The 12,077-nt window shown below is 40.8% G+C and overlaps 1 protein-coding gene across 1 annotated transcript in view; it reads right to left on the bottom strand.

Annotated features, from left to right (window-relative positions):
* CACHD1 (cache domain containing 1) overlaps positions 1-12,077 on the bottom strand; it is a 373,745-nt gene that overhangs the window by 153,679 nt on the left and 207,989 nt on the right. The gene's annotated exons all lie outside the window — the stretch shown is intronic.

Below are 12,077 nucleotides of genomic sequence, written 5' to 3' on the forward strand. Positions count from 1 at the left end.
TTATAATTTCATTTGAAACTAACCCATGGGTAACTGGGTAACAAAGACTTCAAAGTGAAACAGAGGCAATTATAAACGAGGATCTGGACATTCATGACTCAAGAACTTATCATGGAACTGATGCAGCAAATTATGGACATGATCAAGAGAAACAAAAACATGTTCTCATTATAGCCATGCATTTGTAAATGAGGGTAGTTTTAATACCTTTCAAAAAAGTACCAACAGAAGAAATTAAGTTTGTGCCAAAAAGGGACAATAGATCCCCGCATCAGCAGATGCAGCAGGGAGAAAAGACAGCGCAGATCAGGACAGGTTGCAAAAGTAAATAATTGGCATAAGTTTAAAATGCACTGAGGAAGCAGAAAGAAGCTGGGAATAATCATAATATTTAAAAAAACTGTTTGGTGTTAACATCTTCTTGACCCTCTTTCTTCAATCTCTCTCAGTTCATTCACTTGTGGACCCTTGTTGTCTCCTGATTCCCATAAATGGGAAACCACTTGATTCTATACTAAACTCTTACGCACACACTGCCAAGGACACAGCCATCCACGTCAGACCATGCCATCCTACATATGACAGTCAACTGATTCACCCCCCAAAGACTCACCACGCAGCATCCAAGTACCTAAAGAAGGTACCATCTTGGTGTTCGACTCTCATTCATTGACTATCACCTGCACAACTGCATTTAGTCTGTTTCACTCAACGACTTTAGACCATAAGCACAATCATTAACAGGCATTAACCCCATGGACCCCACAACCACTCCATCTCCTCAACCTTGAAATTCTCCGCATACCCATTCCTTGAAAACAAAAAGGTTGTCCTCCTTTGCAAATGGCAAAAAAAGCCTATGAACATCTAGAAGACTAGACACTAGCCTTGCAGCACACCAATGCCACATTTAACACAACTATACCAACGTACTCGCACAATCTTCTTACCTCCCTACAGTACCACCAGAACAACTTGCTTGCACTAACCGCAGCCTTCTCTCACCACCTTGCATCCCCCTCACTTTGAACTCACGATCAGCTGCCAATGTCGCAGCTTATCTTGCTTCTAAAATCAAGAACATTAAAACCACCTTAGACTCATTCATAGCGGCCCCAGCCATACCCACCACCTTCTACCTTCATTACAATTACTATGTCCAAACTCACTCGCTCTCTCAGATACCTCCAACTAAACTCATTACTATCCTTAAAGGGCCAACCGCATTTGACACTTTTAGCCACTAAGTCAAACCTCGACTTCTCTCATCACACACCATATCCTGTGGGCCAGAACGAATTAGTCTGAGCTGCAGTCTTCACCCTCAAGAGTTGAAAACAGCTATTGTCCTGTCCTTAATCAAGAAACGCACTGTTGATGCATCTACTCTGGCGGACTATCATCTTGTTCACACTTTCATTCTTCTTGAAAACCTTCAGTTTTTTTCAACTTCATCACTTCTCTCACTCCCCATAACCTAACTAACCTTCTCCAAACTGATTTTAGACTGCCATCCTCAAATTAAACATCACTTTGCCACATGTCCAACAGCATCACATCAGCGCACCATTAAAACTGTCTTCTTAATAAAAAAACCCTACACCCTTTGCTGCATTTGTGACAGCCAACCATGCTGCTCTGCTCTCTACACTCTCCACATTGGACATAAGTAACCAACCACTGGAATAGCTTTCCTCCCATCTGCGATTACTCCTTTTTCTGTTTAATGGTGCTTATCACGCTGTAGCCCAACACCACTGTCAGTCAGTGTTCCTCAAGGCTCAATCCTGGGCCCCAACCATTGGTCACTGGTTGGCTATCCGTTCCCTTTAGTTAAACTTCTCCAACACAGAAAATTGTTTCTTCCGTGCTAAATAAGAACATTTGACTCTGCAGACTCTAATTTGGTCCTCCTCCCCCTGAAACTCATTCCTACACGTTTGGCCAGAAACATTTGTATGTTTCAACCCAAAGACCCGAGTAACTCGCATTTCCCAGACACTTTTGCCAAATACAAAATTTTACTATCTATAAAATCTGTGCTCACACCACCTATACAGCAGCCAAAACACGACTTTGCATAATAGGTATAAGGAAAGGAGATTCCTGAAGCAGCTTTCTAGTTGGCCTTGCATGATACTTGTTCCTTCTTTTGGACAAAATACTAAACTTAGCTGTAAGAACCTTTTATAACTTTAATTCCTACAACATCAGCCGCAAATGAAACATAAAAACAATACTATTTCTGTGTTTCAAAGCTATAGACAATGTATCCCCGGCTACGTATCTCAATGGCTTGCAGATATGTACATTCTGGCATCGTTCTTTCGACTGGCTTAAGTCTAGCTATTGATTTCAAACCTCCCTGTGCTACCTCAGGATTCTGCTCCTTTAAGCTACTCGAACCCTACTGATGGAATAGACCGCCAGTTCAAAGGCACCAAATCGCCTCTCTCCCACTTACAGAATTCCCTTCAAGACATGCATACTTATGCTTAAAGGAGGTAAAAATGAATTATAACTGATTCACCCTTGCACTCCAATGCCCTCCTACTAACCCTCAATTTAAAACTGTATATATAAGTATGTACTACGTTGTTTAGTATGTTAACTATCGGTCTGGTCTTCATTTTATCCCTTAACCATTATGCGTCTAACATACAAAGAATCTAACATTTGGCACCCAAACTAAATTCGACTTTTTCTACTCTGTTATAAAAGTGATTTCTTATCATAATGCTACTTTCCTGCTTAATAAATAAAATAAACATGCAGATTCATCTATACAGCTCTCCAATACAATACCAACAGTGGAAGGCACACTATAAAATACCTTTATTATACCATATTTAAACACACTTTCGAATCATTCATTTATAAAAAAAATCAGTTTTTATAAATGCATTCGTAATATATTATTTCCATATAAAATAAATAGTAGGCATGAAACTGCATGCAACCTGGACCAGCACATCACAGTTTTTCTTTATTAATTTACTTTAAGGATTTCTACATACACTTTTCACAGCCCTATTTACCGTATACATGTTGCTCTCCTAGATATGGGGACTGCCCTGGAATGGCCATTTATGAAAAATGGCAAGACTGTCTGGGGTGAACTGTCACCATACACCAATGACAGTAGATTTGGGTTGACATCCCATCTCTTTGTGGAAGCTTACAGAAGGGGGGGGTGCTGATGTATAAAATAATGATGGAGTGCAAGGTTACACCTATAAGCTTTAAAACAGATGTATGACAATTTAGATGGCCTATGCTGGAGGGGGATGCAGCAAGATAGCAAACACTTCATGTTTGGAGGGGGTGCCCACTTCTGCCTCTCTTTTGGAGGGAAATCCTCAGTCATATTAAAGGAGTGCTGGGATACCCACTGCGGTCGGATCCAGCTACCATCATACTCAATCCCCGGCCGTCAGATATCAAGCACATGCTGAAGGTGGACTGGAGGTTGATATATGACCTTGGCGGCTAAACAACTGATTGCTAGTACGTGGAAATCACCAACCCATCCCACAATGCATGAAAGGGCTAGTAAACTGGCAGATGTTGACTATGGGAAAAATAACTTGGGTACTCAACAATCTGGGTCATAAATACAATAGTCAGTGGCACGCTCTGATCGAGTGCTTGAGGGACAGAAACCATGTCTGTAGCTCCCCCAAAACTCTACAATCTTGATGATTGGGTCACACAAGATGGCAAAAATAACAGACTTGTGCTGTCTCTTCGCAAGACAAAAGTTGTTTAAAAAACGATTTTCACTTTGTGTTTACTGTCTATGCCTGTGGTTGTTACAGTTAACATTTTTAGTTTTAGCCAGCCTGTAATTGCATATTTTATCACCCGTGTTGTGTTTTAAATTTGTGGTTTTCCCTGCCCATGAATGCCTCCATTTAGTGTGTTGAATTGTGGGATTTGCAGTCCAACCTCTGTAGTTTGTCCCTCTCATTCCTTGGTGACAAATCTGTTTTCCCTCCAAATTTCTCCTTTGCTCTGTGCTTAGACCTGTGTGCTAAAACAGTGCACCCCCAGCCATCATTTTGTGTTCACAAGCCAGAGAGGCCAGCCCCCCTTCATCCCCCCCAGCAACAGGGATTTTCTACATCAGAGGGTGCTTCTGTGAGCTGTTTAAACTGTATTTACTGGGGCCTGTGCACTTCGTTTTTTGGCCAGCAGGGGGAGTAAAGCTTTATTCAAACAGTATTGTTAGATTTCGAGTTAGTGAAGCCTTTACCTGCAGAAGTCCAAAGTTGTGGATTGAGCCTGTCCGTCTCCTAGGAGATTCTGAACAGGAGAAGCAGCTTCCAACTCCCTGGTTAGCAAACCTTGTCTGAGGTTGCTGGGACCTTATATGGTCTGCTAGTGGTTGGCACATGTGTACACTGATTGGTGGTTGTATCTGGTGTTTCTATTGGGTTAGGGTTAATGTCCTCATTGGTTGGGTATTTGAGGGTTCCGATTGGTTTCTCGGTCTGTGATTCAATCATTGTAGGGTTGGGACTAGGGCTGGGGTAGGGGTAGGTTTTCTATTGGAAGTAGGGACTAGGGCTTCCTATGTTATTGGGAGTAGGGTGTGACTAGGGCTAGGGTTAGACCTTTAATTGGAAGTAGCTATTTAGGGCTTCTGGTGTGATTGGTTGTTGGACCAGTTGCGGGACTAAGAGTAGGGTTAGGCTTTATATTGGAAGTAGGGACTAGGGCTACCTGTACCACTGGCTGCTTGGACTTGGGTTGGGACTAGTGGTAGGGCTAAGGCCTTTATTGGACGTAGAGATCAGGGTTTTTGAACTGATTGGGTGCTTGGACTAGGGCTAAGATTGGCTGCAAGGTCCTGGCCTCCTATTGGTTCTAGATGTTAGGGCTAGTGTTGTGATTGGATAGTGTTAGGGCTAGGGTTCCCATTGGCTGAAGGGGTCACCCGATTACTAGGACTACAAAAAAGGCCAGGCTTAGGGCGTCTCAGCCCGGGCGTCGAGGCTAAGGGCGGATAGGACAAAGGTAGTTACCTGTTTGAGCCTGTTAAGGGCGGAGAGGACAAGGGTAGTTGCCTGTTTGAGTCTGTTCGAGACTGGTCGGGACAACAAAAAAAAATCCTTCATTTTTTTATCCCTCCACTATCCTTTTTCAATCAAAATTAACAGACTAACATGTTCATTTCTCAAATTACATATTCCATATTCAACTATACTAATATACTGCCCAAATAACTGAATAACATATGTACTACTCAAATTACTTCATATTTATACTATACTAATTTTCAACACTAATCCTTTATGAGTTCCGGAGTGGCGTGCTACTCGCCAGAAAAGCGCTTCAACACCCATCAGGGGTAACAAGTGCTATATGAATGCAAATCTTTCTTCCCCTTTTATCCATCCGCTATCCTTCTCACTCCAAGTAACAGACTAATATCCACCACTGAAATTACCTCATATTTCACCATATTAATTCACCACTAATCCTTTATAGGCTTCCTGAATAGCATGCGTCAACAAGCGAGCGATAAATAAATACAAACCTTTGTCCTCCTCTATCCTTCTGCTATCATTCCAAATCCAAATAACTGACTAACCTATCCACCACTTAAAATGTACTTGCATGTTTCACTATACTAATTCAACACTAATCCTCTATGGGTTCCGGAGTAGCATGCTACCCGCCGAAAAAGCGATTTGACGCCTCGTATGGGATAGTAAGCGCTATATAAATGCAATTACAATACAATACAAGATGGGAAAAGTAACTCCAGTAATCAACCAAGTGCAAGATATTAAGAAAAAGGAACCATTGAGAATGTATACTAAATCCAGAGGATTTCTTTTGTGCTTCACCTGGAGGGAGCGAGGTGCATATACAGTGCTGTTAAATATAGGAGGAATTTTGAACATTTGAAACCATTGCTGATGGGTTTATGGTCTGGAGTTTGATTTTGTTTTCCTGAAAACAAATAAAATCTTATTGAAAAAATATACATGACTTCTTAACCTGTTGGAACAGAGATTTTACAATGAACAACAAAAACATTACTCACAGAGGGAAACATCAATGGTGTCAAGAACATATGTGCAAGTGCGGAATTAGAATTTGAAGAAAGAGGTAGATGGGAATAGAGAGTTTTTTCAGAAGATGAAGAGGGCAGAGGCAGGTGAATGTGAATCTCGGTTGGGATATATATATATATATGCTTTGCAGGAACTGAAACCATCTTTTATAAGGTGATCTAAGGAGGACATATTATTCATCACAACTATATTACCTCTTTGCAGACCGGACCCTGCAACGTATCTCAAGTGCAATAAGTTTGATTGAATTTCTTCTAATGGCGGTGAGCAGACGTGGGTAGGTTCTACAACATCTTCCGCCTGTACTGAGCTCAGGAGTTATTCATTCTGAATATATTCTCCTCACACACAGGGTTTCTTTCAGATCCAAGGTAAACTTATGAAGATTTGCTTGTACTGTCACTCGATCTGCTAGCAAGAGATGGAGCCAATGCTGGCCACACTGAGGTTTCTAAGCAGCTATGGGTGGTTAGGGGCTATTTATGAAGAGGCCACATGTCAAAATGAATATGCAAACATTAAATGATTTCATTGAAAAAGAATTCACATGAACATTAAACTAAAATCAAACTAGATTAAGTAGGTAGGTGCTTATAAACTGTAACTCACAAAGTAATGCAAATCCATGCAGAGGCTGGGAGGCCTATATATATATACATATGACATTTTAAAATGTAATGAAAGGCAGGCATGGGACATGGAAACAAAAAGCACTCAAGAGTTGTGGTATGTTGGCGCCGGAACACTCCTGCTGGAGTAGCTGTGCGCTTTATAAGTACCGGTCATTCATTTATTCACTCATGGACCAAACTGTTGTTATGAAGTGAGTGGTATGTCAATAATCAAAGTTTATTGACAGAAAGAGAGAAATGAACAGAAGGGAAATGTCACAACAAAAACATTAGCAACATTGGTTGTCATCACATCACATAAAAAAACCTGTATAAGATAACATTTTAAAAGACAGTCAAGGTAGGGGATCAAAAAAGAGCAACTTGCAATAAACTGTGATCATGGGAGGGCATTTAGAGAACAGTATCTGTTTCTGAATGTGATTTTATCCAATAAGAAAGCTGGATACAAGCACGAAGATGCAGGGAGACATTTTCGAGAAAAGTGATGGTGGTGTTTAGGCCATGGCAACTGATCAGTTTTCCAACAGTTCTGTCTATGATGTAGTCGAGTGAAACTAATGGAGGACGAAGAACAACCGCAGAAGCAACGCAGATTAAACTGTGCTACAATAGGTTGTGAGTGTGTGTGTACTAGCAGAGAGGTTGTAGGTTTTCAGGTCCAGCCTGGGCAGCGCATGCCCTGGTCGGCGTGGCATGCTGGATTCAAGTATGCACCTGAAGCTCTGCCCATACTTTTCATTGGTATGTGTCATTATCCTTTGTAAATGCTGGCTTCTGATTCATTAATATGCTTATTTGCCCCTCTTCATTTGTAACCTCCAATGAGGACTGCACTTTCATTTCTGATGTTACACCGTATGTCTTATTTAGTCTATAAGCACTATTTTCTTTAAGGAGTGTTTCCTACTGCAGGCATGACATGTTTTACTGCAACGTTCAGCACGCCTTGTGTGCGTTCCCTTTCCAAGCAGCCTGGGACAATGGTGGCAGCTTCTTTTAAATGAAATAGGTCCCACATTTACAAGAGTTTAAGCTATTGGCAATGTAAAAGACAATGCCTTTTATTTATGTGTTAAATTATCAAAACAGATAAATAAAAGGCATTGTCATTTACAATGCCAATAGCTTACAAACTCGCAAATGCAAGACCTATTGCATTGCAAATTCTTGTTTAATAAAGGTATGTTTCATAAATGTGATGTTTATGAGGGTTTTAATGAGCGCTTAAATGGCGTGACTGGCCTATGTGGAAGAAGAATACCAGATACTTGTGTTACGTTTTTAAAAATGTTTTTGTAAACCGAATAAATATGAACGTAAGAATATAGCAATGAAACATCATATTTAAGAGATAAATCCAGATGGAAAAATTAAAGCAAAAATGGTTAACTTTGCAAATGGTGCCCTGAACTCTGAAGGAAGGGGGTTTAGGTACTCATCTAGATGTCATGAATACATTCATTCACGATAAAGGGAATCTGAGACAAATACTGTTTCATCCAGCGTATCCATATAACATTTTGAAGTCAGAATATTTGAGTCCCTACTTTTAGAGTTAAATGTGTTAAGTGAGGAAATAATTCCCTTTCCTGATGGTTGTATTAGTAGGCAATGAAGACGTTATTCCCAAATAAGTGTTTTTTTTTTTATTCAGTCCATACTTTTTGTATAGGGAGTAGGCTGAAAAATGATGTACCTGAGGTTCAAAGGCCTTCTTTAGATAGGACAGCAACAGTAGTTGCACCATGCTGCAGGCGGCATCGACCTGAACATTTCAGCTCTCTTAGAATCAGAGGACTATCTCCAACATATGCACTGCTCCCAGACGGTCATTACTTCACATTGAGGAGTAACTTTATTCTGTATTGTGCTAATTTAAGGAGTCAAATGGAAGCATTAAATGTAACTACCATAAACGAACATATTCCTTCATTTATCACCCAGCTGGTTATTCCTCAGAGGAATTATCTATCTTCTTCCAAAAGTAAATTGTCTGTGTGGGTGGTCTAACAAGTTTATTTCAGGAGCGTTATTAACCGAGCACTTCATCATAATGTATTCCCTGGTGGGAGATTAATGGGATTGACGCAGATAGGGGAGCTTTGCTAGAATTGCTCCCATCAAACGATGCAGCACAATTACAAGTCTCCAAGGATCATCACATTAACAGGGAACTTCGTTCCCATTACAAACCTGGTACAATTATTCTTAATTGGTTTTGTTAAATGATTTATTGCCATCACACAGATGTATAGATTTGCTTCATAAAGTAATGACTCGTGTGAAACCTCGAATGCCACTCCAACAGCAGAGAAGGGCATCTCTTACATCGATTAGGTCTAACCCATAATGCTTTCTTCTTTTTTATTTTTTAATGCAAAAAGAAAGAAATTTACTAGACAGATCTGCCACACTAACAATTCAACATCAACAAATTATATTTTTGTCAGAACAACGGAATCACGTAAAGCAGTTTTACAAACGTTTTGCGACTATTTTTTGACAAAGCTAAAGATTCAACTACTTCCGACACCTCGAAATCTTGTAGGTCTTAAAAGTGGACAAACAAGCAATATGTGGAAGATCAGGTCCATGGGCTTCATACTACAGATACACAGCAAATCACCGACAGCCAGGTCACAGCATCCCTTTTGTTTTTTCTTAAGGAGCCATCCAATGTGCATTAGTTACCCCAATTCTGAATTGGGCAGAAAAATCCACTAGTTGCCAATGGCTGTGAACTTTAGCATATGGGTCAATAAGACTATTATCTTCAAGATAACACGTATCTTAAGTGAGTGACTGAACGTTCATCGATTTATCCAATTTTATTTCATCTACATACACACAGGATTACCAGACCATAACTGGACTGGACTAAGTCCATAATTAATTTTTGAAAAATTACTTATAATATTATGAGTTTGAGACATCCAGAGTCACTCAGCTGTACGTAGGTCATGATAGCAGCTTCTGCAATTGATACTTCACGATCAAGGGTTAGTTCTCAGAAAAGATTTACGCGGGTAAGGTACCCCTCATACGTCATGGATGAGCCCAAAGCTCTAAGACACAGGGCCTCTGCTCTGAACCGGACAGGAGAAATTGAGCTCTTCTTCAACACTGTCCTTTCCAATCATGAGAAGTTAACTGCAGTGCTAACCAGCACCACAGGCGATCTAGCTGTATGGACAAGATCACCTTTGCATGCTTCTACTGAAGGAGTCACTGACAAGGACTCAGAAACACAGTTGAGTATTTTCCATGCTGGTATGGTGTGTTATGATTTCGATTTATCTATTTCCAAATTAGCATGCAGAAATTCTAGAAAATAGCAGGACAAGTACTATTCTTATAACACTGTTGATAATGTTCACACTCTTCTCGTGTTCCAAGTGCCAAGTAGGATTAGTCTTTTTTAAAGGGTCTGGTCTAAAATGTTCTGGTTTTTGGTGTAAATTAATACATTTATTTATGAAGACAACACTTTAGACAGGAAGGTTCTTGTGATAACCAAAACTTCAAGCCTGTCGGGCAGAAATACACAATGCATGTCTGTTTCAATCCACTGAACAGCTGTATTTCCATGGATTGCTGCCCGTCTTGTCTTGGTTGGAAATAGGTCTGTGTGTCCTCATGCATCTTCTGAATTAGAAATAAGAAGCCAGGTAAGTTCCTTAAGACTTTAGCTTCTGCCATAGGACAGTGAGGATCACCGTATTGAGTGCCGTATGATAGTTATCTGTGGGAAGCAACTGTAATTCCGGTTTGGTCACTTGCATATGCTCCGCAGTGTCCCTCTGAAAGAATGCCAAAATACCCTGCATCCCAAATGTGGAAAGCTACATTTTGATTTTGAGCCCTTGCTCGTAACACCTTAGCTTATACTGTTGCATTATTTTACTATAACATACATTGAACGATGGAGGCTATGAGATCAAAAGCTGCTGGATGTCCAGAGCGAGACGCTGAGCCAGGCATTGGTTTTAGTTCACATTGTGTTCTGGTTTACTTTTCCCTATTACAAATGTTGGATCCAATAACAAAGATGCAGAGCAGAGAGTTTCATAAAAGGTACGGCCAGTCAAGTGTCGGCCATGGTCTATTAGGCAACTCGAGTGCTCAGGCATCCCAGGGACTAGTGCAAGCGCATCTGGCCCTAGAGCAGCTGCTCTTGCAGACCATGCGTATTTTCTATGTCTTTTCTGGGTTTAGCTGAGGCTTTCCTTGCATGACTTCCACCATATGGAAGAGCGCTGCCAGACAGCTCCTGGGCAGATAGCATTAGAGGTAAACGAGTCCCACGCTTAGTCCAAAAGTGGCTATTAGTGGGTAATCATATTAAGAGAAATTGCAAACAACTGTTCCTGGAGAGATTACTCTCAAGTGGCCAATGCTACTCGCAGAGCAATTCTTTTATCAGATTCTGTGATCTGAGATCTGTACCCCAGCCAGAAACTGATCTCAAGTGCTTCAGAGCACCAGAGAGGGAGTCTGCTCGCATACACCACTAGGCTAATTCAACAAAGATAATGGCGGCGATGCGGGCACCCAACTGCCTACATTTCACCTGCAGAATGTAGACTACAAACTCGCAAGAGCACGAGTTTGTTCTCACGAATTTACTATCATTATTGATGTTTGTTCTTATTGTCTAATATTCTGTTTTACTATTATAAAAGTACTTTACACAATGCTATCCCAACTGGTGGGGCCATGCGTCGATGGAAACTGTGGAGTACTGAAATATCTAAACGTTTGTCTCAATGGCTCACTCCATTTCTCTTGGATGTTATCATGAGATCAATACCATATTTTGTAACCCTTTAGCAAAAATAAGAAATTGACTCGTACAAGTTAGAGCTGATGGAGTAGCTCCTCTTTGTGACATTAAACTACTACTAAACTAAACTACTTTACCTAAAGAACAGCAGCACAATTTTTTATCAGGAGTCTGCCACTGGCGCTGAAGGAATGCAGTGGTTGCCGAAAACCAGAGAGGCCTACATTTGATTCCCCGGCATGCCTTTTACATCCACCTTCCTACTCTTCCTGTCTCTTTAGCCCTCTTGCAAATTCATTTTGATCCCCGCTTTCTCCTTAGATCACTGTTTTCCAATCTTTCTATTTTTCATCCTTTCTTTCTTTCTCTTGTTCTGGATCAAAGGTTGGTAATGAAAATGAAGTCGCATTAACCCAAAAATGTCCAGCTCCTGCAAACACCAGCACAAATTAATCCCGGGGGAGGAGGGAGCGGGGGATGCCTCCTGTGCCAACGTGCTCATGTTTTAAGGTTTTCTGCAACAAGATGCAATGCAGTAGGCACCGTTCTTGCCTAAAATGGGTAGCTAGGATA

Source organism: Lissotriton helveticus, chromosome 1_2, assembly GCF_964261635.1.
Source record: "Lissotriton helveticus chromosome 1_2, aLisHel1.1, whole genome shotgun sequence".
NCBI classification, from domain to species: Eukaryota; Metazoa; Chordata; class Amphibia; order Caudata; family Salamandridae; genus Lissotriton; species Lissotriton helveticus.